A 24,333-nucleotide genomic window follows, 5' to 3' on the forward strand; every position below is an offset into this window, starting at 1 on the left:
TGCATCATCTCTCTGAACTTACATCACCATAACACCATACAAAGGAGCTCACTCCTTTGTATTTCACTATTCCAGTAGCTCTGAACTGTTCTCCATCCCTCCTCTGTCTTCTATCTCTAGTCTGTTCTTACAGGGCTGATACATGAGTCCTCCTTAAGCTTATCTCTGGTCATGTGACATATCTGGCAGTTGCAAAGAGAACTAAGCACCAACTCCCCCTTCTAGACCCCAAGCTTCCCAAAATAGTTCTTAATCAATCTTTCTGGCCTCACTTTTGCTAAATATTTTGCTCTACTGAAATCTACCCTTGATTTTCACTTCTATATCTTTGCTTATACTATTTCTGTTCTCTTTAGCTAGAATGCTATCTTTTCATCTTTTGAAATAATATCTCTCTCAGTTCTACCTATTGATATAACATTTGCCCTTCAAAGCTTATTTATTCATTGATTCAACAAACCTGGACAAGGCACATTCTAGGCCTTCAGGATAGAAAGAAGAAGAAAATTGTTACTATCTTGTAGAGTAGGGATTGACAAAGTTTTTCTGTGAGGGCCAGATGGCAAGTATTTTAAATGTTTAAACTTTGTGGATCACACTGTCTCTGTTGCAACTACTCAACTCTTCCATGGTAGCACAAAAGCAACCATAGATCATACATAAATGAATGAATATAACTATTCCAATGAAACTTTATTTACAAAAACAGATGACAAGCTGGATTTAGCCCATGGGCTGTAGTTTGCTGATCTCTCCTATAGAAACTCACATCAAACAAATGGAAAAGCTAGCAAGAAATGATAATGAATAAAACATAGCAAAGAGATGTGGAGAATAGAAATAGTAGAGTCAGCATCTTTGTAAGAGGAGTCTCAAAAGACAAAATTTTAAAGAAGAGGAGGATATATTTGAAGAAATAATAGTTAAATTTCTCACAACTAATGAAAAATGAATGATTTCAGATCATAAAATGTCAAAGAGAGGAGATAAGGAAAAATCAGACCTAGACAGGTTATAATGAAAGAGTACTAGAGATAAAGAAAAAATCTGAAACTTTCTAGAAAGAACATACAATCTACAAAGGAATAAGAATCATACTAATATTAGTCTTCTCAACAGCATACTGGCTGCAGGGAGGCAAAGGAGCAATATATGTTAAGTACTGAAAAAAACTTGAGCCAAAATCTTGTATTCAACCAAGTTGTCTTTCAAATATAAAGGCATAGGAAAAGTGATATTCAGCCTCAAGTATACAAGTTCTCAGAAAACTTGCCACATGAAGACTCACACTAAAAACATTTTTGAGGAAGTACAAAAATGAGAAGAAAAATTGAAAATCCTAATGTGCTCTAAGAGATATCAGAAGTTTGTTATAGCCTTAAAAAAGAAAAAGCAACTGGAACCAAAGAAAAAAGACAAAAAATATCCATTACATTGCAGAACTAAAATCCTAGATATTATTAATATAACAGATGCTTTGAGAGGATATGAAAGGGAAAGGAGAGCATGCTAATATATATTCATTAGGATAATAATACAGATATGACAAGTTTAGGAAATGAATAGGAAGAAAATAAATAAGGTTATGTTTGTATCAGTCTGGATACAGAAACCACACCTATAATTTATCAGGGAATATTTAATGTAACAGTCATGAACTAATAAAAGGTGGTTAACTATTAACAGAGGTAAAAGTTAACTCTACGGAATAGCAAATGTAAACAACACTATTACCTCTAAGCTTGAGGGAGACTATCCAAGAGAAAAAGAAACTTGGAACAGATTCTATCCCCCAGGTGAGGCTGAGATTCAAACCTCCTTGGAGAGGGTAAGGCTATAGTCTAAAGAAAAGTTCAGTGGAGTGCTGCAGCCCAGAACTGGGGGGTAGCCTATATGCCAGGGGTGGTCAACTGGAAGCCATTCATTTAGGGTGGTGGTGAAATGTGCCACTGGGTCTTCACAAGAGACATCACAGGAAGATCTAAGAAGAGAAGCCACCTTCTCTGCTATGTCTTGCAGTGTCCCTCCAGTGCCCTCTGCTGTAAGGCCTAACATTACACCTGCTAGCAAACGAATTGTTTACAAGGTCCAGCTCCAAGTGACTTTGGAGCTGACAGGCAATAAATTGATAATAAGCCTCTCCCAGTTTTTTCCCCTATTCAGTGTTGTCATTATTCATCCATGTTCATTGTGTATAGTTATTGAATATACTGCCTTGAGAACCCTTCCTAAATATATTTTTCTTTCATTGTTTTTTCGGGTTTTTTACTATTTTATGGGTTGAAGAAAACTAACAATAATGAAAATGACTTGGCCCATAGAAATGGAAAGTAATTATGTCAGTGGAATGCAATTGATTATTTCTAGTGATTAGACCATTTTGTATCTTTTTGTAAATTCATTCTAGCATTCCTTGTTGCCTATATATGTGTGGTTATTTGAATTCTCCTTTGATCTAGTTGTAACATCTTATTGGCTTCCTCATTAATTAATGAGGGAAACAAAACTTCTGATCCCTTTTCATTTTATATCTGTATGAGGGTTATATTAACTTTCAAAAAAAATTGTATCTTAGATAAGTCAGTCCTAGGGTAGCCAAACTCATAGAGTTAGAATGTAGAAGGGCGGTTGCCAAGGCCTGGTGGGATAACATGGGGAGTTATGATTTAATGGGTACAGAGTGTCAGTTTGAGAAGATGAAAAAGTTCTGGAGAAAGATAGTGGTGATGGTTGTACAACAATGTGTATGTAGTCAATACCACCGAACCGTACACTTAAAAATGGTTAAAATGGTAAATTTTGTTATGCATAGTTTACCACAATTTTAAAAATAAAAAAATTTTTAAATTATACTTTAGGGGCCCTGCCTAGCTTAGTTGGTGGAGCATGAAACTCTTGATTTTGAGGTGGTGAGTTCAAGCCCCATGTTGGATGTAGAGATTACTTAAAAATAAAAAAAATCTTTAAAAAAAATTATACTTTAACAGTATGTTAATTGCTTTTCAGTCACAATTTTACTATTCTATTACCTAAAGACTAAAGAGTAACTTGCAAAGTTAACCTCCAAAAATTTATATATGAAATAATAATGGAAGAAGAGGGGCACCTGGGTGGCTCAGTTGGTTAAGCATCTGACTCTTGACTTTGGCTCAGTCATGATCTGTGAGTTTGAGCTTGCTTGGGATTCCATCTCCCTCTCTCTCTGCCCCTCCTCCCCTGCTCCTCTCTCTCTCTCAAAATATAAATAAATAAATAAATAAATAAATAAATAAATACATAAATAAAAGGTTTAGTAGAATGTTTAAGTATCAAAGTGTGGATATATGGATGTTTGTTGTAAAGTTCTTTGAACTTTAAAAAAATAATGGAAGAAAGAAAATGGTTGATATTTACAAATGAACGCACGTACACAACAAATGAGGAAATATGCAAAACTGCTACAGTCCTTGTTTTTGTAACTGGTCACAAGGCCATAGTTGATATTTACGATCCCCTTCTTTCACTATTTATTCTGTATTTCCTTTGCTCTCAGCCAGAAGCTCAGCTGGTCAATTTCCTAGTGGAGTGACCTAAACCTACCTTCCTTAAAGCATCTCAGTCCTCAATATTCCTGCTGCTTCCCTTTTTGAATATGGTTTTTTATTAACACTTACTATTGGGCATGGAAGTACTAAGAGATGCCCCAGGAAATGCACTGGGTTCTGGATATAGTCCTACTTGTACTCATGGGTTAGCAGCAACCTAAATTCCCTCTTGGTAACTGGGATCAGTCCAGCAGTAGAGAGATTCCTTTTACTGCCTTTTGGTTTTGTGACATAAGAAGCCCAAGAGAGCCAGCTGGCAGCCTTACCTTCCAATTTAGAGCATGCATTGTTGTGTCCCCTGATGGAAGCATTCCCCCCTTTGGAACAAAGACCTTTTTTTTTTTTTTTTAGCATTTTTATTCATTTTTTGAGAGACGAGAGACAAAGAGAGACTGTGAGCAGAGGAGGGGCAGAGAGAGAGAGAGGGAGACACAGACTCTGAAGTAGGCTCCAGGCTCTGAGCTGTCAGCACAGAGCCTGATGCAGGGCTCGAACCCATGAACTGTGAGATCATGACCTGAAATCTACTGCTTAACTGATTGAGCCACCACATGCCCCTGGAATGAAGACCTTTAAAAACAGCAAATCTCAGAGCTGCATGGATGGGAAGCAAAAATTTTGTGAGTAGATTAGGTGATATAATAGTGAGAGGCGCCACTCCCACCTACATCCCTTGATTCCCAAATCCACGTATTCTGGCTGTGGAGGAGACAGCACTATGTAATGACCTCTGATTCAAAGTATGCACTGCATTTTTCAAGACAGAATCCTGTCTCTGAAGACGTTGTCTCACATCTGGTACTATAACTGAGTTTTCAGTAAGCAATTCCACTGTTAATTTAAAGTAGCCACTTACAGACGGTGCAGTATGTGGTGGGACCACTTAGTTCTATAGGCTTAAGTTCACTGCTGTATTTCTATTGGTATGAAATGAGTTTCTTGATCAGATGCAGTGCTGTGCAGAATACCATAATGGTGAATAAGACATTCTGTGAGTCTATTGATGGAGGTCCTGACAGAATTATGGATAGAGAAGACATCTATACCCAGAATATGTGTCTATTATAGTGAGGAAGATTTTCTGCCCTCTCAACAATGGAAGGATTCCAATGTAATCAACCGACTACCAGGTGGCTGGGCAATGGTGCCTTATCAGGGGGCCAGTGCTGGTCTCTGCTGTTGGCAGATAAGGCACTCAGCAATAGCATTAGCCAGGTCAGCCTTGGTAATGAGAAGTCCATGTAGCACAGTCTATGGCTAGCTTCCATCCCTGCCATAGTCTTTATTCATGGGCCCATTGAAAAAGCACCGGGTGTCTGGGGAAAGAGGTTGTCTGACATCCACAGAACATGCCATTTTGTCCACTTGACTATTAAGAGCCTCCTCTGTAGTGAATCTCTTTTGGTGATCATTCACACAGACAAAAATATATTCGCAGTCTGTGTCCTTTCCAGGAAGACCACCAACATTCTTCTTCTCCATACTTTTTTTCAATCTGTGTACTTAGCCCTAACCATCCAATCAAATTGTTAGCAACCACACATGAATAAGGGTAGGTAGATAATCTGTCTTCTCACATCAGACAAGCCATATATATTAGTTTCCTCATTTCTAAGTGACAAATGAGGTGGCTTAGAACAACAAAAGTTTATTGTCTCATAGTTCTGGAGGCTAAAAGTCTGAAATCTAAGTGTTAATAGGGCCATGCTCTCTCTGAAGGCTCTAGGGACTGATTATTTCTCTCCTCTTCCTAGCTTCTGATGGCTGCTGGGACTCCTTGGTGTTCCTTGACTTACAAATGTATACCCCAATCTTTGCCTCTGCAGTCACATGGCATTTTCCCTGTGTATTCGTGTCCAAATTTCCCTCTTCTTATAAGGACACCAGTTACTGGGTTAGGGCCTACCTTAGTCCAGTATGACCTCATCTTAACTTCATTACATCTGCAATGATGCTATTTCCAAATAAGGTCACATTCATAGGTTCTGGGTGGACATGTATTTAGGGATAGGACACTATTCAGTTCAGTACAGTAGACAATCCTATTGTGAGCATTTCCTTTCCCCATTGCCCATTAGGGTGATTTCTGAGTGGAGTTTTGCCTAAGCATATTGCAACGAAGTTAAAATTTAATTACAAAAGGATATAATTTCACATATTTGAAAATAAAGTTACATATTTCTAAATAATCTTTATGTTAAAAAGGGAAGTGCAGAGTAAATTAGTACTTAGAAATAAATGATAATGAGGGGCACCTGGGTGGCTCAGTTGGTTGAGCTTCTGACTGTGGCTCAGGTCATGATCTCATGGTCCTTGAGTTCGAGCCCCATGTTGGGTTCTGCGCTGAAGCTCAGAGCCTGGAGCCTGCTTCAGATTCTGTGTGTGTGTCTCTCTCTCTGCCCCTCCCATGTTTGTGCTCTGTCTGTCTGTCTCTCTCTCAAAAATAAACAAACATTAAAAAATTAAAAAAAAATGATAATGAAAATACTACATGTAAGCACTTTTGGATCACAGATAAGGCAGTTCTTAGAGAAATAAATGATAATTTACATATATTTATTAAGAAACAAGATAGTTTTAAAACAAAGCACCTAAGTAATTATGGTATGTGAAAAACAGTAATATCTAAGAAACAAGAAGGAAGCAAATAATAAGAAAATAAATAAAATCGATAATATTTCTTAAAAGATAGAAAATACTAATGAAATATTAGATGAGATGAAAATCCCTGGCAAGATTGAGAGAGAGAGAGAGAGAGAGAGAATAGAATATGAAAAGGGGGAAACTAACCACAGTCTCAACAGAAATGAAAACTTAATAAAAATAATATTATGAATAAGTATATATAAATACATTTTTTTAAGTTCTTATTTATTTATTTTTGAAAGAGAGAGTGTTAATGGGGGAGGGGCAGAGAAAGAGGAAGAGATGACCTGAGCCAAATTTAAGAGTCAGATGCTTAACCAACTGAGCCACCCAAGCACTCCTGTAGGTAAATACATTTTAAAACCTAAATGAAGGGCTTAGTCAGTTAAGCGTCCAGCTTTGGCTCAGGTCATGATCTCATGTTTCATGAGTTGCAGCCCTGCTTCAGGCTCTCTGCTGTTAGCATAGAGCCCACTCCAGATCCTCTGTCTCCCTCTCTCTGACCTCTCCCACTGGTTCTCTCTCACCCCCTCCTCAAAATGAATAAATAAACTTAAAATAAAATAAATTTAGACTAAATGAAATGGACAAAACCCAAGAAACACAAAACTGCAAAAATAATGCAAGAAGAAAGTGGGAACTGGAAAAGATCGATAAGGATTAAACAAAACATAACAAAGTCTCAAGGCCTACATGGTTATACAGATAATTTCTACCCAAAGTTGTTGTTGTTTTTTTTTTTTAAAGTAATCTCTATACCAACATAGGGCTTGAACTCATAACCCTGAAATCAAGAGTTACATGCTCTCCCAAATGAGCCAGGCAGGCATTCCAATTTCTACCCAAGTTTTAAAGTATAATTAATTTAATGTGTGGTATATAATTACTTAACAGTGAACATGAAAACAAATGGAGAAATCTTAAATATATTCCTTTGAGGGGTGCCTGGGTGGCTCAGTCGGTTGGGCGGCCGACTTCGGCTCAGGTCACGATCTCGCAGTCCGTGAGTTCGAGCCCCGCATCGGGCTCTGGGCTGATGGCTCAGAGCCTGGAGCCTGCTTCCAATTCTGTGTCTCCCTCTCTCTCTGCCCCTCCCCCGTTCATGCTCTGTCTCTCTCTGTCTCAAAAATAAATTAAAAAAAAAACGTTAAAAAAATTTAAAAAAAAAATTTAAAAAAATATTCCTTTGAGATCAGGAAAAAGAAAACACTGTCCAATATTACTGATGATATTACTGTCTTGATCAATGGTATTAGGAAAGAAAAAAAAAGCTGATGGGATATAAGAGATAAAACTGTAATATTTTCCAGATAATATAATCATCTATAGAGAACAACCAACAGAATCAAATTATGAACTTAGAATAATAGAGTTGAACAATGTTTCTGATACCAACACAGCATACACAAGTTAGTTTCATTTCTCTACATCAAAACCAGTAAACTATAAGATACAATTTAAGAAAAGACACCATTTAATTTAGCAGCAATATACTTACGGAGAAAAATGTCAAACTGTGATAAATGACCTAGAACCGGAGGATGATCTGAACAAGTGAGAAGATATTCCATGCATTTGGGTGGGATAATAATAATATTATTATTATTATTTTAATTTTTTGAGAGACCATGAGCGGGGGGGGAGGGGTGCAGACAGACAGGGGAACAGAAGATTCAAAGTGGGCTCTGAGCTGACAGCAGCGAATCTGATGAGGGGCTCAAATTCACAAACCATGAGATCATGACCTGAGCCAAAACCAAGAGTCAGACGCTTAACTGACTGAGCCACCCCAGGCGCTCCTGGGATAACTTATTAAAAAGATACTAACTTTCCCAAATTAACCAATAAATTCAATGTAGATTCCATCAAAATTTTAGTCGAAAATTTTGAGGAATTTGTTAACTTACTCACAGAGAAGAGTAAAAGTCCATAAATAGCTAAGTCAACCTTAGAAAAGTAGAATAAAAAGTAGGTCTTGCTTTATCAGATATTAGGGCATATTACAAAGATGCAATAAGAAATACTGGATGTTGTTAACACAGAAATAGATAAGAAACTAAGTTGCCATATGGAAACAATAAAACTGGATCTCTTCCTAACATTATGTACAGAGGTAAACTAAAGATTATTTAAGAGCATAAATATGAAAGATGAAAATATGTATTAATAGAAGAAAATGTACAATTTTTTTCAGCAAGGAACTTGGGAGGTGAGAGCTAACCACAGATAGTGACAGTGGGGATGGAAGGATCACATAGAAGATATTTGGGAGGTTACCATTGACAGACTCCTATCCAACTCTCCCTTATACTGCTGTCTCAGAGTCTGGAGGAGATAGCGGAAGTGGGTATAAATGTATAAATGTATACACATATACACTGCTTTGTATTATGTAGTTATGTGTAGTAATTTTGTGGCAGAGTGCTATAAAGGGAATTGAGTTTGTAGTCAGAAGACCTGAGTTTAAGTCATAGTTCTTTCATTAACTAAGTGTGACCATGAGCCTTAGTATTCTCAGCTCCATAAAGTGGAGCTTTATGAAATATGAAATAAATATTTCATATTTATTATGAAATAAATATAGAGCTCAACCTCCCATTTCTCAGTTTCTCCCACTTGGACATCCTCCTTCCTATTATAGTTGACTTTGGTAAATGTCTGTATCTGGGAGTATTCTTTCTTTCACACATTATAGATACCTCAATCCAAACAGGATCAGACAAAACAGCAAAACAAAGAGAGGAGGGGGAATTATTACCTCTTGTAGATTTAAAATCCATGAGTAGATGTAACATCTAGCATGGCTGAATTCAGATGCTCGGAATAGGTTTTAGGAAGCTGTCTTGCTCCATCTCCTTGTTCTGTTCATTGGGTCAGGTGTGCCCCATCTGTTCCCAGGAGTTTCAGGCTTATGTCTTCACAGTCCCAAGATGGAAAACACTTCTTTTGCTATAAACTCTCCCAAAGGTTTTGGGATATATGCTGTTTGGGTTAACTTGATTCCTTCTTTCATCCTTGCGCCAATCACCGTAGCCAGAATTATTGCTACTTATGGTGGTACTTATGTTGATCAGTGTAAGCCAATAGCATGTGATCATTTCTTGAACTTGGGGCGTGGTCAGGTGCACCCAAACAATGAGTACTAAAAGTGGGGTGGGGTAGTTTCCCAAGGAAATACAGGGCTCTGAAATAAAAAAGGAGAAGAAGAAGTTTGTGGTAGAGAAAAAGAATAGATATTTATTATATCTTTTCCTTTTCTTTTGTCTTTATTGTTCATTTTGACAAGAAAATATATACAAAAACATTGCAGGAGCCAGAGACCATTGCAGAGACCTGGTGATTAGCCCCTGGGGAGGGCCCTGACTTGAATTCAAGGATGGCTGGGTATATGAGAGATAGGGTTGTGTAAGAAGAGTAACTTGCAAGTTGGTAAAGCCTCTTCCTCACCTCCTGATCAGACAGAGAATTTTTTTTAAAATGACTTTATTCAGATATAGTTCATACCACACAATTCACTCATTTACAATGCACAATTCAATAGTTTTTGTAATTTACAGAGTTGTGCGACCATTATCACCATCAATTTTATTTTATTATTTTTTAAAGTTTATTTATTTATTTTTGAGAGAGTGTGAGTGGGGTAGGGACAGAGAGAGAGGGGTAGAGAGAATCCCAAGCAGGCTCCATGCTGTCAGTGCAGAGCCTGACGTGGGGCTCAATCTCACAAACCGTGATATCATAACATGAGCCAAAATCCAGAGTCCACGCTTAAACAACTGAGCTACCCAAGTGCCCTACATACATGTAGAAACTCTACATCCTTTAGCTATCATTCCCTCTCCCCTCAATTCCCCCATCCCCACCAGCCTTAGGCAACCACTAACTATTTTTTGTCTCTATAGATCTTTGTATTCTGGACATTTAATATAAATAAAATAATATAATATGTGATCTTTTGTGACTGGCATCTTTCATTTAGCATAATGTTTTAAGGTACATCCATGTTGTTACATGTATTTGTACTTCTTTTTTATGATTGAATAGCATTCAATAGTATACGATGGAATACTATTCCATTGTATAGATATATCATATTTCAGATATAGATATATCACCCACTCACTCATTGATGGATTTTTGGATTGCTTCTAGCTTTGGGGACTGTTTTTAGGTGGAAATATATTTTCATTTCTCTTGGGTATATATTCAAGGGTGGAATTGCTGGGTCAAATAGTAACACTGTGTAACTTTTTGAGGAACTGCCAGACTATTTTGCTAAGTAGCTGTATCACTTTCACCGAAGTTCCAATATCTCCACACCTTAGCGTGATCTTTTTATTATCTGTCTTTTAAAATATTACAGCCGTACTAGTAGGTGTTACGTGGTATCTCATGGTTTTGATTTGTATTTCCCTAATGGCTAATGATGTTGAGCATCTTTTCATATGCTTGTTGGCCATTTGTACATCTTCACTGGAAGAAGGTCTATTAAATATATATACACACACACACATATATATATATATATATATATATATATATATATATAAAGCTTATATATTATATATAAGCAATTGTCTTTTCACTTTCTTGATAGTGTCCTTTGAAGCACAAATTTAAAATTTTTGAAGTCCAATTTATTCATTTTTTCCGTTGGCCACTTGATTTTTAACATGCTACCCTTGTTGCTTTTTTTTTTTTTTAATTATTTTTTTTGAGTATAGTTGACTTCAGGTGTACAACTTATTTTTAATTTTTTGTTTATTTGCTACACTTGTTGCTTTTAAACCTGGTACTTGGTACAAAAGCTTATCTCAAGCTTACCTCTGTTTCTTTTATACATAAGATCTCACAAGTACTTCAGGTGAGTCATAAGAATGTTTTTAAAAAAAATGACTCACAAGCATGGGACATCAGAGCCTGAATAAGATGAGAAGGACCTCTACTCAGGGGTGGCCAAATGTGAAAGGTTAGAACCCAGAGAAACTAGGGGAATATCCATGCATGGGGATGATTCAGAATTGGGTGCTGGAGCCCAAAAAAGGAAGGAAGGCAACCACACATGGGAGCATCCTGGTGTGGAGAGTCAGAACCTGAATAGACAATAAAGGGCATTCATGCCGGGGCGGCTCAGTGCACTTGAGAGCCCAAATGGCATGAGAGGGCTTTGATACTGAGAGTACAGTAGCCTGGAATAGAGTATTTGTATAGAAGTGAGATGAGAAGGGTATCTGCATGGGGTGGGGGTGGGGGGGAGGACAGTGGAGGTAATGGGAGATTGATTATATTCAGGAATATTGATAAAATGTTAAGGATAACAAGGGCCAGGTTCCCACAATTGGAGAATGGGTTAAAAGTATAGAAATGAAGAGAGGCGCCTGGGTGGCTCAGTTCATTGAGCATCTGACTCTTGATTTTGACTTAGGTCATGACCCCAGGGTCGTGGGATCAAGCCCATGTTGGGCTCTGTGTTGAGTGTGGGGCCTGCTTAAAATCCCCTCTCTCCCTCTGCCCCCTTCTCTGCTCATGTGTGTGCTCTCTCTAAAAAAAAAAAAAAAAAAAAGTATAGAAAGGAAGAAAACTAGAATGAAATTTGTGGTGGATTAGAATTGGAAGTATTGGTGTAAACTCATAGTTTTTAATATAAAAAGATCAATATAGAAATGTACATGCATTTACATATATGTATTCACATACACATGTCCATTCATGCATAAATACATATGTACACACATGTATTGATTAGAAATACCTCCTGAAGGAACTTGGAAGCAGTGACATCTCAATAGTAATGAGCAAAAACAGTCCCCAGATCTTGGTTTCTAAATATCATTCTGAGAGCCGATGAAGCAGCTTACATAAGGATAAAGGTGGGCATTGAATATTGGGAGACTGTTCATTTCAGGAAGGCAGAGTGGGGCTGTTTACAATGGGGGCACAGGGGCCTGTAGTGGCTTGGAGACCAAGCTTTGGATCCACACCAAGATTGAGTTGGATCTCAGTTCTGGATTTAACAGCTAAGTGATATATTGACAACAGGTTCCTTAACATTTCTCAGCCTCAGCTCCTCATTTGTAAATAGAACAATAGAAAATAGAAAGGGAAAAAGTAAGTCAAATGCCTGGCACGTTGTGAGCACTTAGTATTCTTACTGGGAACACCAGGAAGGCATATTGTAGTAGTGAAAATAAATCACAGAAATCAACAAAAACAAAAAGACTCTGAAAACTTTCCAAAATCTTCATCTAAGCTCAGAAGGCCAGGAATTTGGTGGAGTTCCAGGGGCTTTTCAGTCCCGTATACCAGCTATGAAATTAATGTGTAATGCTTTTGTGTTAATTCTGCCTATTAATAAAATTTGTGATACGAGATCTGACCCATGTGTTGGATAGTCCGAAGAGTGGGGTGCCACATGGGGTGGGATGATAGGAATTATGCCAATTTGATTTCATTTCACAGAACTAACTAGCTGGGGAAATTCCTATGGAAGTGGGCTGCCACTGGGATCTCCCTACTGCTCAAACCAGAGTCTTCTGTTTCCTTCCTCCCTCAATAGTGCTTACATCTAATAAGTCATCATGCCTTTTTTCTTCTCAGTTTCCCCATAGTTGTTCTGCTTCTCTTCACCACCACTCTGGTTCCAGCCTTCCATTCTAACTTGGTTACTTTGTGAAAAACTTTGTAACTGGTCTTCTTGTCCCTAGTTATTACATCTCCAAACCACCCCTATCCTGCCACATAGGAAGTTCCATTTTTCCAAGGATTAATCTGCCCACACTGAAACTCCTTAAATCCTATTTCTTCCATGATAAAACTTGCCTTCCTTAGATGGCATTCAAGGACCTCCTGCTATGCAACCAGCTACAACCAACAGAGGCCATTCATTCACTCCCTATTCCTTGGGACCATATTTCACATTTCTTTTTTTTAATTTTATTTTTCATATTTCACATTTCTATCTACACTTTTCACCTAAGCCTTCCTTCCTTTTCCTTTTGCAATGATTGTTTCTTTTTATATCCTGTCATTAAAATGTTTTAAGTCATAGTTTAAAATGTCCATAGCAAAACAAAGAGTGTGGATCAGTCTCCTGTTCATCACAATTTCCTTCTCCTTGCAGGCTACGACTTTCACTCTTTTGATTATTTTCATATCTTCCTCCTCATTTCTAAATAAAATGCTTAAGTTGCTACTCAATTAAAAATTTTCCCAACAAACAAAAGTCTAGGACCAGACAGCTTCACAGCCCAATTCTACCAAACATTTAAAGAACAGCTGGGGCACCTGGGTGACTCAGTTGGTTGGGCATCTGACTTCAGTTCAGGTCACAATCTCACATCTCATGGGTTTAAGCCCTGTGTCAGGCTCTGTGCTGACAGCTCAGAGCCTGGAGCCTGCTTCGGATTCTATGTCCCCTCGCCCTCTTCCCCTCCCCCACTCATGCTCTGTCTCTCTCTCAAAAATAAACATTAAAAAATTTTTTTAAATAAAAAAAATAAAGAACAGTTAATAGCTGTTCTTCTCAAACTATTCTAAAAAATAGAAAGGAAGGAAGGAAAACTTCCAAATTCATTCTACAAAGCCAGCATTCCCTTAGAGCAAAAACAGATGAAGATACCACAAAAAAGGCCAGTATCTCTGATGAACATAGATGCAAAAATCCTCAACAAAATACTAGTACACGGAATACAATAATACATTAAAAAAATCACTCACCATTATCAAGTGGGATTTATTTCCAGGATGCAAAGGTGGTTCAATATTCACAAATCAACATGATATATCACATCAATAAAAGAAAGGATGAAAACCATATGATCATTTCAATAGATACAGAAAAAGTATTTGACAAAGTACAACATGCATTCATGATAAAAATCCTAAATGAAGGAGGTTTAGAGGGAGCATATCTCAACATAATAAAGGCCTTGTATGAAGAACCCACAACTGACATCATACTCAATGGGGAAAAACTGAGAGCTTTCCCCCTAAAATCAGGAACAAGACAATGATGTCTACTCTCACCACTTTTATTCAACACAGTACTGGAAGTCCTAGCCACAGCATTCAGACAATAAAAAGAAATAAAAGGCATCCAAATCGGTAAGGAAGAAGTAAAACTTTTACTATTTGCAGACGACGTGATACTATATATAGAAAACCAAAAAACTGCTAGAACTGATACATGAATTTAGTAAAGTCACAGGATACAAATCAATGTACAGAAATCTGTTGCATTTCTACACACTAATAATGAAACAGCAGAAAGAGAAGTAAAGAAAATAATTCCATTTACAACTGCACCAAAAATAAAAAAGTACCTAGGAACAAACATAACCAAAGAGGTGAGAGACCTGTACTCTGAAAACTATAAAACATCGATGACAGAAATTGAAGACAACACAAAGAAACAGAAAGACATTTCATGCTCATGGATTGGAAGAACAAATATTGTTAAACTGTCTATACTCTCCAAAGCAATCTACAGATTTAATGTAATCCTCATCAAAATACCAATAGCAGTTTCACAGAACTTGAAGAAACAGTCTAAAATCTGTATGGAACCACAAAAAGACCCTAAATAGCCAAAGCAATCTTGAAAAAGAAAAACAAAACTGGAGGTATCACAGTTCCGGACTACAAGTTATATTACAAAGCTGTAGTAATCAAAACATTACACAGTACTGGCACCAAAAACAGACACATAGATCAATAGAACAAAATAGAAAACCCAGAAATAAACTCACAATTATATGGTCAATTAGTCTTAGACAAAGTAGAAAGAATGTCCAAAGGGAAAAAGACAGTCTCTTCAAATGGTGTTGGGAAAACTGGTCAGTTACATGCAAAAGAATGAAACTGGACAACTTTCTTATACCATACACAAAAATAGACTCAAAATTGATTAATGACTTAAATGTGGGGGCATCTGGGTGGCTCAGCTGATTGAGTGTCCGACTCTTGGTTTCAACTCAGGTCATGATCTTGTGGTTCATGAATTCGAGCCCCAAATCAGGCTCTGGGCTGACTGTGTGGAGCCTGCTTGGGATTCTCTCTCTCCCTCTCTTTCTAACCCTCCACTGCTCGATCTGTTTCTCTCTCAAAATAAATAAATAAATAATAAGTTAAAAAAAAAAAAAGACCTAAATGTGAGACTTGAAACCATAAAAATCCTAGAAGACAGCGTAGGCAGTAATGTCTCTGACACTAGCCATAGCATCATTTTTCTAGATATGTCTTCTGAGGCAAGAGAAATAAAAGAAAAACTAAACTACTGGGACTTTTTCAACATAAAAAATTTGTGTACAGCCAAAGAAATAATCAACAAAATTAAAGACAACCTGCTGAATGGGAGAAGATATTTGCAAATGACATATCCAATAAAGGGTTAGTATCCAAAATATCTAAATAATTTACACAACTCAACACTCCCAAAACAAAAAATCCAATTAAAAAATGGGCAGAAGACATGAACAGACATTTTTCCAAAGAAGACATCCAGATGGCCAACAGACACATGAAAAGATGCTCATCATCACTTGTCATCAGGGAAATACGAAACAAAACCACAATGAGATACCACCTCACACCTGTCAGAATGGCTAAAATAAAAAAACACAAGACAGGCACCTGGTGGCTTAGTCGGTTAAGCATCCAACTCTTAATTTTGGCTTAGGTCATGATCTCATGGTCATGAGATCGAGCCCTGTGTTGGGCTCTGTGCCAGGCATGAAGCCTGCTTAAGATTCTCTCTCCCTCTCTCTGTCTCACCCCTATTTGTGCACTTTCCCTCTCTCTCAAGAATTAAACAAAACAAAACAGAACAAAACAACGTTGGTGAGGACGTGGAAAAAAATGAACCCTCAGGCATTGTTGGTGGGAATGTAAACTGGTGCAGCCACTGTGGAAAACAGTATGGAAGTTCCTCAAAAAATTAAAAATAGAACTACCTGCTATCTAGTAATTGCACTACTGGATATTTACCCCCCAAATATGAAAACACTAATTCAAAGGGACACCTGCTATAATGGAATATTATTGAGCCATAAAAAAATAATGAAATCTTGCCATTTACAACAACATGGTTGGAGCTACAGAGTATTATGCTAAGAGAAATAAGTCAGTTAGAGAAAGATACATACCATGGTTGCACTCATATGTGGAATTTAGGAAACAAAACGAGCAAAAGGAAAAAAGAGAGAGTGAGAGAGAGAGAGACAAACCAAGAAACAGAATCTTAAGTATAGAGAACAAACTGATGGTTTCCAGAGGAGAGGTGGGTGGGGAGATGGGTGACTGGTAAAGGAGATTAAGAATATACTTATCATGATGAGCACTGCGTAATGTATAGAATTGTTGAATCACTATCTTAGACACCTGGAACTAACAAAACATTGTATGTTAAGTATACTGGAATTAAAATAAAAAAACAATAAAAAATTTAGGTATCTATGGACTTTCTCCTACTGAAAATTTCACTCTTTTAGTACACACACCCACATTTACATCTTTCCTGTCCACACATTGTGCCAGATGCCAAAGGTGCTTTGCCCCTTAGAGAAGTGCCCTCAAAGTTTGCCCATGATTATCTTCCTTCTTCACTTCCCATGATGAAGGTCTTATTTACTATACCTGTCTTCCCTCGTGATAGAGGTCTGGTCTTGTCTATTGGATTCCATGTCTTCCTTTTTTGAAGGATGTCTTGTCTACTGTACTTCATGTCTTCCTCTCCTAAGGGAGGTTCTTGTGTACTGGATTCCATGTCTTTCTCTTTTTTGGTTTACTCCCTCATTTTGGAGAAGCACATTCTTTCTGGTTTCCTATAAAGAATTCAGTGCAGGTATAATTTTTGAGACCTTTTGTGTATTAAAATATTCCTATTCTACTTTCATACTTAAATGATAATTTGGCTGGTCTGAAAATTCTATATTGGAAAATCTTTTCCTTCAAAATTTCATCATCTAGCTTTCATGGTTGTTGCTGAGAAGTCTGACTTCATTCCGACTCCTGTTTCTGTATGTGGGATCTTATCTGCTTGTCTTTTTCACCTTAATTCCCACCATATCCCCTGTTTTGGTTGGGCTGCCTTCAGCTGCAGTTGAAAATCAACTTGAAGTGGCTTAAAAAAATAAAATTTATCTCATACAAGAAGTCCAAATGCAGAATGGCTCCAAGGAGAGTTAATTCATTGATAACTTATGTTACCATTGACCCCAGACTTTTCCCTTCTCTTTTTTGCCTTAGGTTAGTTCTCCTTATGGTCCTAAGATGGCGAGAGCAATTCCAGGTTGTATCCAATATCCAGATACATGAAAGTATAAAGGAGGAAAAGATAATCTCTTCATTGATATCTTTTCTAGGAATAAAGAAACCTTTCTCAGAAACACCCAGTTGATTTTACCTCATGTTTCATTGGTGAGAATATATATCACATGCCCAAGCCTAAATCAGAGATAAAGGGAATGGTACTACCTTGGTTGGTTTAATCAGGATTCACCTTTAAGAGCTTTGGAAGTAACTGGCACACAAGCACATGACCAAATGGAGGAGCTTAGATACCTGAACAAAACTAGAGGTGCAACAGCAAGGAAGTAGGGAAATGGTTTTGGAAGGGAATCAACAGTGTGTGCTACACTCTTGGACATATTCTATTTCATTAATCCTGATTTGATTACAGTGTCCCCAATGCTCATATTATTAGGTTTCTGACTTTGCATTGGCTCCTGCTGTTCTAGTCACTGTAGGAAGTCGAAGAGTAGGCTTGACTTCTGGAGTCTCCCTAGGAAGTCATTTAGTTCTCCTGGCTGCGGGTTTGTACTGAAGCCTTCCTGATTTCCCATTACCACCAAGGCTAATTGGTCCAAGGAGAGAATACTGAATCAGATTCTCTCCCTATTTGGTATTAGGACTGAAAGAAAGGCAGTCTCCATTTGCTTCAAACTATCACTTCCAACTCAAGAGGGGCAGCTGCATTCCATCTTGTGCTTTGAGGAACAGAGAAATCAGTTTGCAGGGAGAAGGAGCAAATGCAGAAGAGAAAGCAGACAATGAGATGGAGTGGAGTGTTCCTGGCTTTCTACTTCTTTTTATTTTTTTAAAATTTTTTAACCTTTATTCATTTTTGAGAGGCAGAGAGAGAGAGAGAGGGCACAAGTGAGGGAGGAGCAGAGAGGGAGGGAGACACAGAATCTTAAGCAGGCTCCAGGCTCTGAGCTGTCAGCACAGAGCCTGACACGGGGCTTGAACCCACAAACCGTGAGATCATGACCTGAGCTGAAGTTGGACGCTTAACCAACTGAGTCACCTAGGAGACCCTCCTCATTAAAAAAAAATTTTTTTTAACATGTATTTATTTTTGAGAGGCAGAGACAGAGCACAAGCGGTGGAGGGGCAGAGAGAGAGGGTTGGCTTTCTACTTCTTGATTTCAGCTCCTGTCTGAGGGCTGGCTGCATTCCTTGCCCTTGTGTCTTGTGAGATAAGCAAGTCTCCTCATTTTAAATCCTCCTATTTATTTAAACTAGTTCCCTGGAAGTTCTGCTATTTTTAACTACATCATCTTAATTTAAGGAGTTATGACCAATCCTTCTGGAGCAGGGCTATGAAACCTGAGGGCTTGTGTCTCAAAGCCTCTTTTTCTCCCCCTTATCACCAGGTTTTATTTATTGTATACCTTGTGGGGAATATGGTATGCTTGGGTAGGAAATCTGAGGTGTTGTATGCAAGAACAGGTACAAGGGCGTGTGTCCAGTTCGTGCAGAGACTAGTCAGATGTTTCACTTCTTCTGTGTGATGTAAAGTAAGCATTGATAAATATTTGAACAGATAAGCATTATATACCTTGTAAACCTGAATCTGATAAAAAAAATAAATCTTAAAGTAATTGTTAATAGCTGTTGTGTCACACTGAGATAAAAACTCGGTGATCATCTGTAATTGTTGCACCTGTGGTCACTGTGTTGGGGTATCAGACTTACATTTATGAGCTGACTTCCCTTTATGCAACCAGTTTGCTCTAAGTGGGACAATTCTAGTGCTGACACAGGACTTTGAGAAGTCCTGAGGAGTCTCAAACAGCTTGGGATCACAATAAGCACTTTTGCTCAGAATCTTTGCATTGACTGTGTCACCTTTAAATTTTTTTATTTGAGAGAGAGAGAGAGAGAGAGAGAGAGAGAGAGAAAGAGAAAGTGTGAGTGGGGGTGGGGGGCAGAGGGAGAGAGAGAGAGCATGTTCCATGCTCAGCATGGAGCCCAACATGGGGCTTGATCCCATGACCCTGGGATCATGACCTAAGCTGAAATCAAGAGCCAGATGCTCAATGGACTGAGCCACCAGGCATCCTGATTATGTCACCTCTAACCATGCATTGGCCTCCTGGTCAACTTTCATCACTTCTCAACCCAGCTCCTTATATATATGGTGTTACTTTGGACAAATTAGAACTACAGTTTCCAGAATTCCCTTCCTTGTGTGATTTGCATTAGAGTTGGAAAAAAAAAAAAAAAGAAGCTAGCATGCGATTGGGTAGGTAGTAGGGAAAGAGCAGCCATGCTCTGGAGGAAACACACAGAGAGGTTTGCCTATCTCAGTTGTGCCCACTCTCTACCACACCGGTGGCACGTTCTGTATGTTCTTGTTCCCTCCTACCCCATACCAGACTCTTGTCAAGTGCAGGCCCTGTTGACCAGAAGTGACTCTAGGCTAGGCTGTTCCACTCTGATAGCTGAAGCACCTGGATTCCCAGATGAATTTGCAAGCTTCATGTTGCCCACCTCTGCCAGCACTAAAGGAAGGCTGGCCAGTGATTTTTCCCTGATCCTTCAACTTCTACTTTTCACTTGATTTCCTCACTTCTTCAATAATAGTAGGTAGTAACTGTATCTTGTTTGCTATCCCAGAAGTCATAGCTTCTAGCACATAATGAATCCTCAATAAACATCTACTAAATGATCTTTAGTTTACAGAAAGAAGGAAAGAAAGAAAGAAACTACTTGTCTCATTGAACTGGCCTAGATACCAGATGGTGGAGATTCTCTTCACAATTTTGGCTAAGAGGAAAAGGTGCTTTCCAATCTCTGATTACTTACTTCTTAAAATAATTCCACAAGGCATATTCCTTAAAAAAAAAAGAGAGAGAGAAATGAAAGTAGCTTGCTTAAGATTCTGCAGCAAAAGAGGAAGTAAACCCAAATTAGAACTTGTAGTTATGCTTTCCCTAACTTACAACTGAAGTCTGCTTAGCAACTCATTAAGTTTTATCTTCCTTACTTTATCAAACCCACTTTTGTTCACCATCACCTCTCTGCCCCTTGCCTGTACATACATGTATGCTTATCCAAACACCACTAGGAAAAAATTATGGAAGTCTTTGTTGAAAGTATGGCTCTCCAAAGGGAATACATTCAAGTCAACTTAATGGGTATTTATAGAGCATCTACATGTAAGAAAATTTGCATTGCAGGCCAAGTATGGATGAATAGAGGACCAATGTGTTGCAGTGTTCCTACTGGAGAGACTTTATAAAAATTCTTTGATGTGGAACCATTGTTGGTTATTACTTAATTCCTATTCTCAGTACCTTGTCTTTTTCTCATTCCTTTAGTTGAGTTCTTGGGGTTGTGGTTTCCTCATGAACATACACCCAAAGTAGCTTCATGAGATTCAGCAGAAGTAGGTCCTCCAGGCCACAGCCCATCTAAGAGAACATTTTGTTATTCCTTAGGTGGGTGGTTCTAAAAATTCAGGAGTAAACCTTCACCTGGGAAGTCTCTTTAAAATGCAGAATCCCAGGGGCGCCTGGATGGCTTGCTCGGTTAAGCATCCGACTTCAGCTCAGGTCATGATCTCATGGTCCATGAGTTCGAGCCCCACGTCGGGCTCTGTGCTGACAGCTCAGAGCCTGGAGCCTGTTTCAGATTCTGTGTCTCCCTCTCTCTCTGCCCCTCCCCTGTTCATGCTCTGTCTCTCTCTGTCTCAAAAATAAATAAACGTTAAAAAAATTAAAAAAAAATAAAATGCAGAATCCTGGACTTCCTTCTTCATCCTCCCCCAACCAAGTCTGCCCCTGCAGATTAAAATTCAGGATATCTACGGACTTTGTATTTTTCACAAGACTCCGGGGACTCATCTGATGCAATGGTCTTTAGGCCAGTTTTGGAGAAATGTCCAAAAACACCTGAAAGACAATCATTTGGGCACTTACTTTTTAACAGCTGATTCTTGATCCCTCTGAATTAGAATTCTGGAGGCAGGACCTGGGAATATGCATTTTAAATTCATCTCCTACTTAAAAAACATTTTTTTAATGTTTATTTTTGAAAGAGAGAGAAAGAGAGAGAGAGTGGGGGAGAGGCAGAGAGAGAGGGAGACACAGAATCTGAAGCTATCAGCACAGAGCCTGATGTAGGTTTGAACCGTTTGAACTGTTCGATTGCGACCTGAGCCAAAGTGAAATGCTCAACCGACTGAGCCACCCAAGCACTTGATTGTTATGAATCTACAGACCCCTTTGAGAAGAATTAGTAGATTTCCTACTTTGAATTTGAAGCCCAGTTCAGACACAAAGTCTTCTGGAGAGAGAAACAGAAAAAAAAAGGGAAAGCTTTGCTAATAAACATTGATTTTAGAATCACTCCTTCCTAACTGTTCGAATCCGTTCCCAGCTTATCGCTCTTCTGAGCCTTTTCTGGAAAATGTCTGGGTTTGCAAGGTCAGGCAGCCTTCATACCCCTTGAGGTGGTAAGGACTCTTCTAATGGGCCCATCTGAGGGAGCCCTGTTTGCAGACTAAATGTATAAAGGCCCATCAAACAGTAATGGGAACTGCAGAGGACTTGGGGGTGTTGGGAACTGTCTTCCTGAACAATGGGGCCATGGTCACTCTGGGGCTAACTTCAGGTCACCTGTCTGCTTCTCTACGCCATCCTATCCTGACATTCCAGCTACTGAGCCCCAAAGGTAAGTGCAGAGTGAAAACTGCTGGGAGGGGCTGTGTGAAGCCAGAAAAGCCAATGTGTGAGAGCACTGGAGAGAGACAAAGACGTGGTACTTCAGAGGTGGCTCAATTAGTTAAGCCTCCAACTCTTGATTTTGGCTCAGGTCATGATCTCACTGTTCATGAGATCAAGCCCTTATCAGGCTCCACCCTGACCGCAGGGAGCCTGCTTGGGATTCTCTCTCTGCCCCTTCCCCCGTGCTCTCTCTCTCACTCACAAATTAATAAACTTTAAAAATAACAGTTAAAAAAAAACAAAACAAAACATGGTACTTTCGTCTCTTCCTGACTCTACACTCCCTTTTATCCTCATTCTTTCCTCCTTTTCCATCCATCATCTTCCCTACAAACTGGACTGGTTAGTAAATCGAGAAGGCTTTCTTCAGCCACCCCTGCTGCCCCCACTTTGTGGAGGACTGTGTCTGGTAAGGCACTACCTTGTCTCACCAGCCTGCCATAACCAGCGCCAGCACTTGGTCAACTTTACTGTAGTAAAACCTGCTCCAAGGACTGAAAGGCGACATTTGCTGGGCACCAGGCAAGTGCCAAGTGCCAAGGACTGACAATACTACCAGAAAAGTGCTTAGGGCAGTGGCTGGCTTGTTTAGTAAATTATAGGTATTACTCACCATTGTTTTGCTATTTATTTCTCAAAGTGACCCTGGAAAGTGGGTAGTGACTGCTGGTCTGCTCCTCTTTGCAGGTGAAAAAACTGAGGCCCAAAGGAAAGTAAGTGATGTGCTTCTGATCACATAGCTAGAGAGAGGTGGAACCGGAATTTTTACCCAATCTAGAGATGGCTCCAAAATCCATACTTTTTCAACTGCCATCATTAAGATCTCAGTCTGAGGTCTTACATTCAAAACAAATATAGGAAAACTTAAAAAAAAAAAAAGCTGTGGGGCGCCTGGGTGGCTCAGTCGGTTAAGCATCTGACTTCAGCTCAGGTCACGATCTCACGGTCCGTGAGTTTGAGCCTCGCGTCGGGCTCTGGGCTGATGGCTCAGAGCCTGGAGCCTGCTTCCGATTCTGTGTCTCCCTCTTTCTCTGCCTCTCCCCCGTTCATGCTGTGTCTCTCTCTGTCTCAAAAATAAATAAACGTTAAAAAAATTAAAAAAAAAAAAGCTGTTAGTTCTAGAGATATATACACATATTTAATTTTTTTGTGAAATTAAAGTGACTTATAAATGAATTTTAAAAAGTTACTTAGGGGTTGCCTGGGTAGCTCAGTCAGCTGAGTGTCCAACTCTGGATTTTGGTTCAGGTCATGATCTCATGTTTTGTGTGATTGAGCCTCGCATTGGGCTCTGCTGGCTGTGAGGAACCTGCTTGGGTTCTCTCTCTCTCTCTCTCTCTCTCTCTCTCTCATGCTCTCTGTCTTAAACTTAAAAAAAAAGTCACTCAGTGTTTACAGGGAAAGTGACAAAATTAAACAAGATTGGAAATCTGTTGATAAGCAGCTAACATTGGGTGATGGGTAGATGGAGATTCAGTGTATCTCTTTGCTTTTGTATAGATTTGAAATTTTCTTCATTGAAGAGTTAAAAACCGAAGTCACTTCACATCCATCCAAAATATGATTATGTACAGTAGCGGAATATCTACAGGCCCTAAATTCGTAGTTGATAAACTTCACATTTTGTGAGGATTGTTCTGTTGTTTTTTTTTTACATTTATTTATTTTTAAGAAACAGAGTGAGACAAAGCGTGAGCGGGGGAGGGGCAGAGAGAGAAGGAGACACAGAATCTGAAGCAGCCTCCAGGCTCTGAGCAAGTGGTCAGCACAGAGCCTGATGCGGGGCTCAAACCCACGAACTGTGAGATCATGACCTGAGCCGAAGTCGGACGTTCAACTGACTGAGCCACCCAGGCGCCCCGTGGATTGTGTGGTTTTCTGAAGATTTTGAATACTAAATTTTTGGTTTTTAAACTCTTAAAATAATGACAATTTATATATGTTGTATAATAATTAGGGCAAGGCAACTAATGGTCATGACAGTCCTATGGTGAAAGTAGAATGATCTCCATCTTATAGATGAAAAACTGAGGCACTGAGGTAACTTCCTGGCTAGAGGGCTACTAGATGAAGTGGAAGGGGATTTTGAACTC

At 38.9% G+C, this 24,333-nt stretch overlaps 1 protein-coding gene across 2 annotated transcripts in view; it reads right to left on the reverse strand.

Annotated features, from left to right (window-relative positions):
* Window positions 1-20,870, reverse strand: part of AFF1 (ALF transcription elongation factor 1) — a 236,919-nt gene extending 216,049 nt beyond the window's left edge. Inside the window, exons 1-3 of one of the 2 annotated variants that reach the window (XM_047856954.1) lie at window positions 20,810-20,870; window positions 16,863-17,050; window positions 8,989-9,414 (exon numbers count right to left, since the gene is read on the reverse strand). The gene's annotated coding sequence lies outside the window, so the exon portion shown is untranslated. Of the gene's footprint in view, window positions 1-8,988; window positions 9,415-16,862; window positions 17,051-20,809 lie in introns of those variants that run through there. The other variant, XM_047856955.1, reaches the window with a different exon arrangement.
* Window positions 20,871-24,333: the final 3,463 nt, after the last annotated feature.

Source organism: Prionailurus viverrinus, chromosome B1, assembly GCF_022837055.1.
Source record: "Prionailurus viverrinus isolate Anna chromosome B1, UM_Priviv_1.0, whole genome shotgun sequence".
Classification (NCBI taxonomy): domain Eukaryota; kingdom Metazoa; phylum Chordata; class Mammalia; order Carnivora; family Felidae; genus Prionailurus; species Prionailurus viverrinus.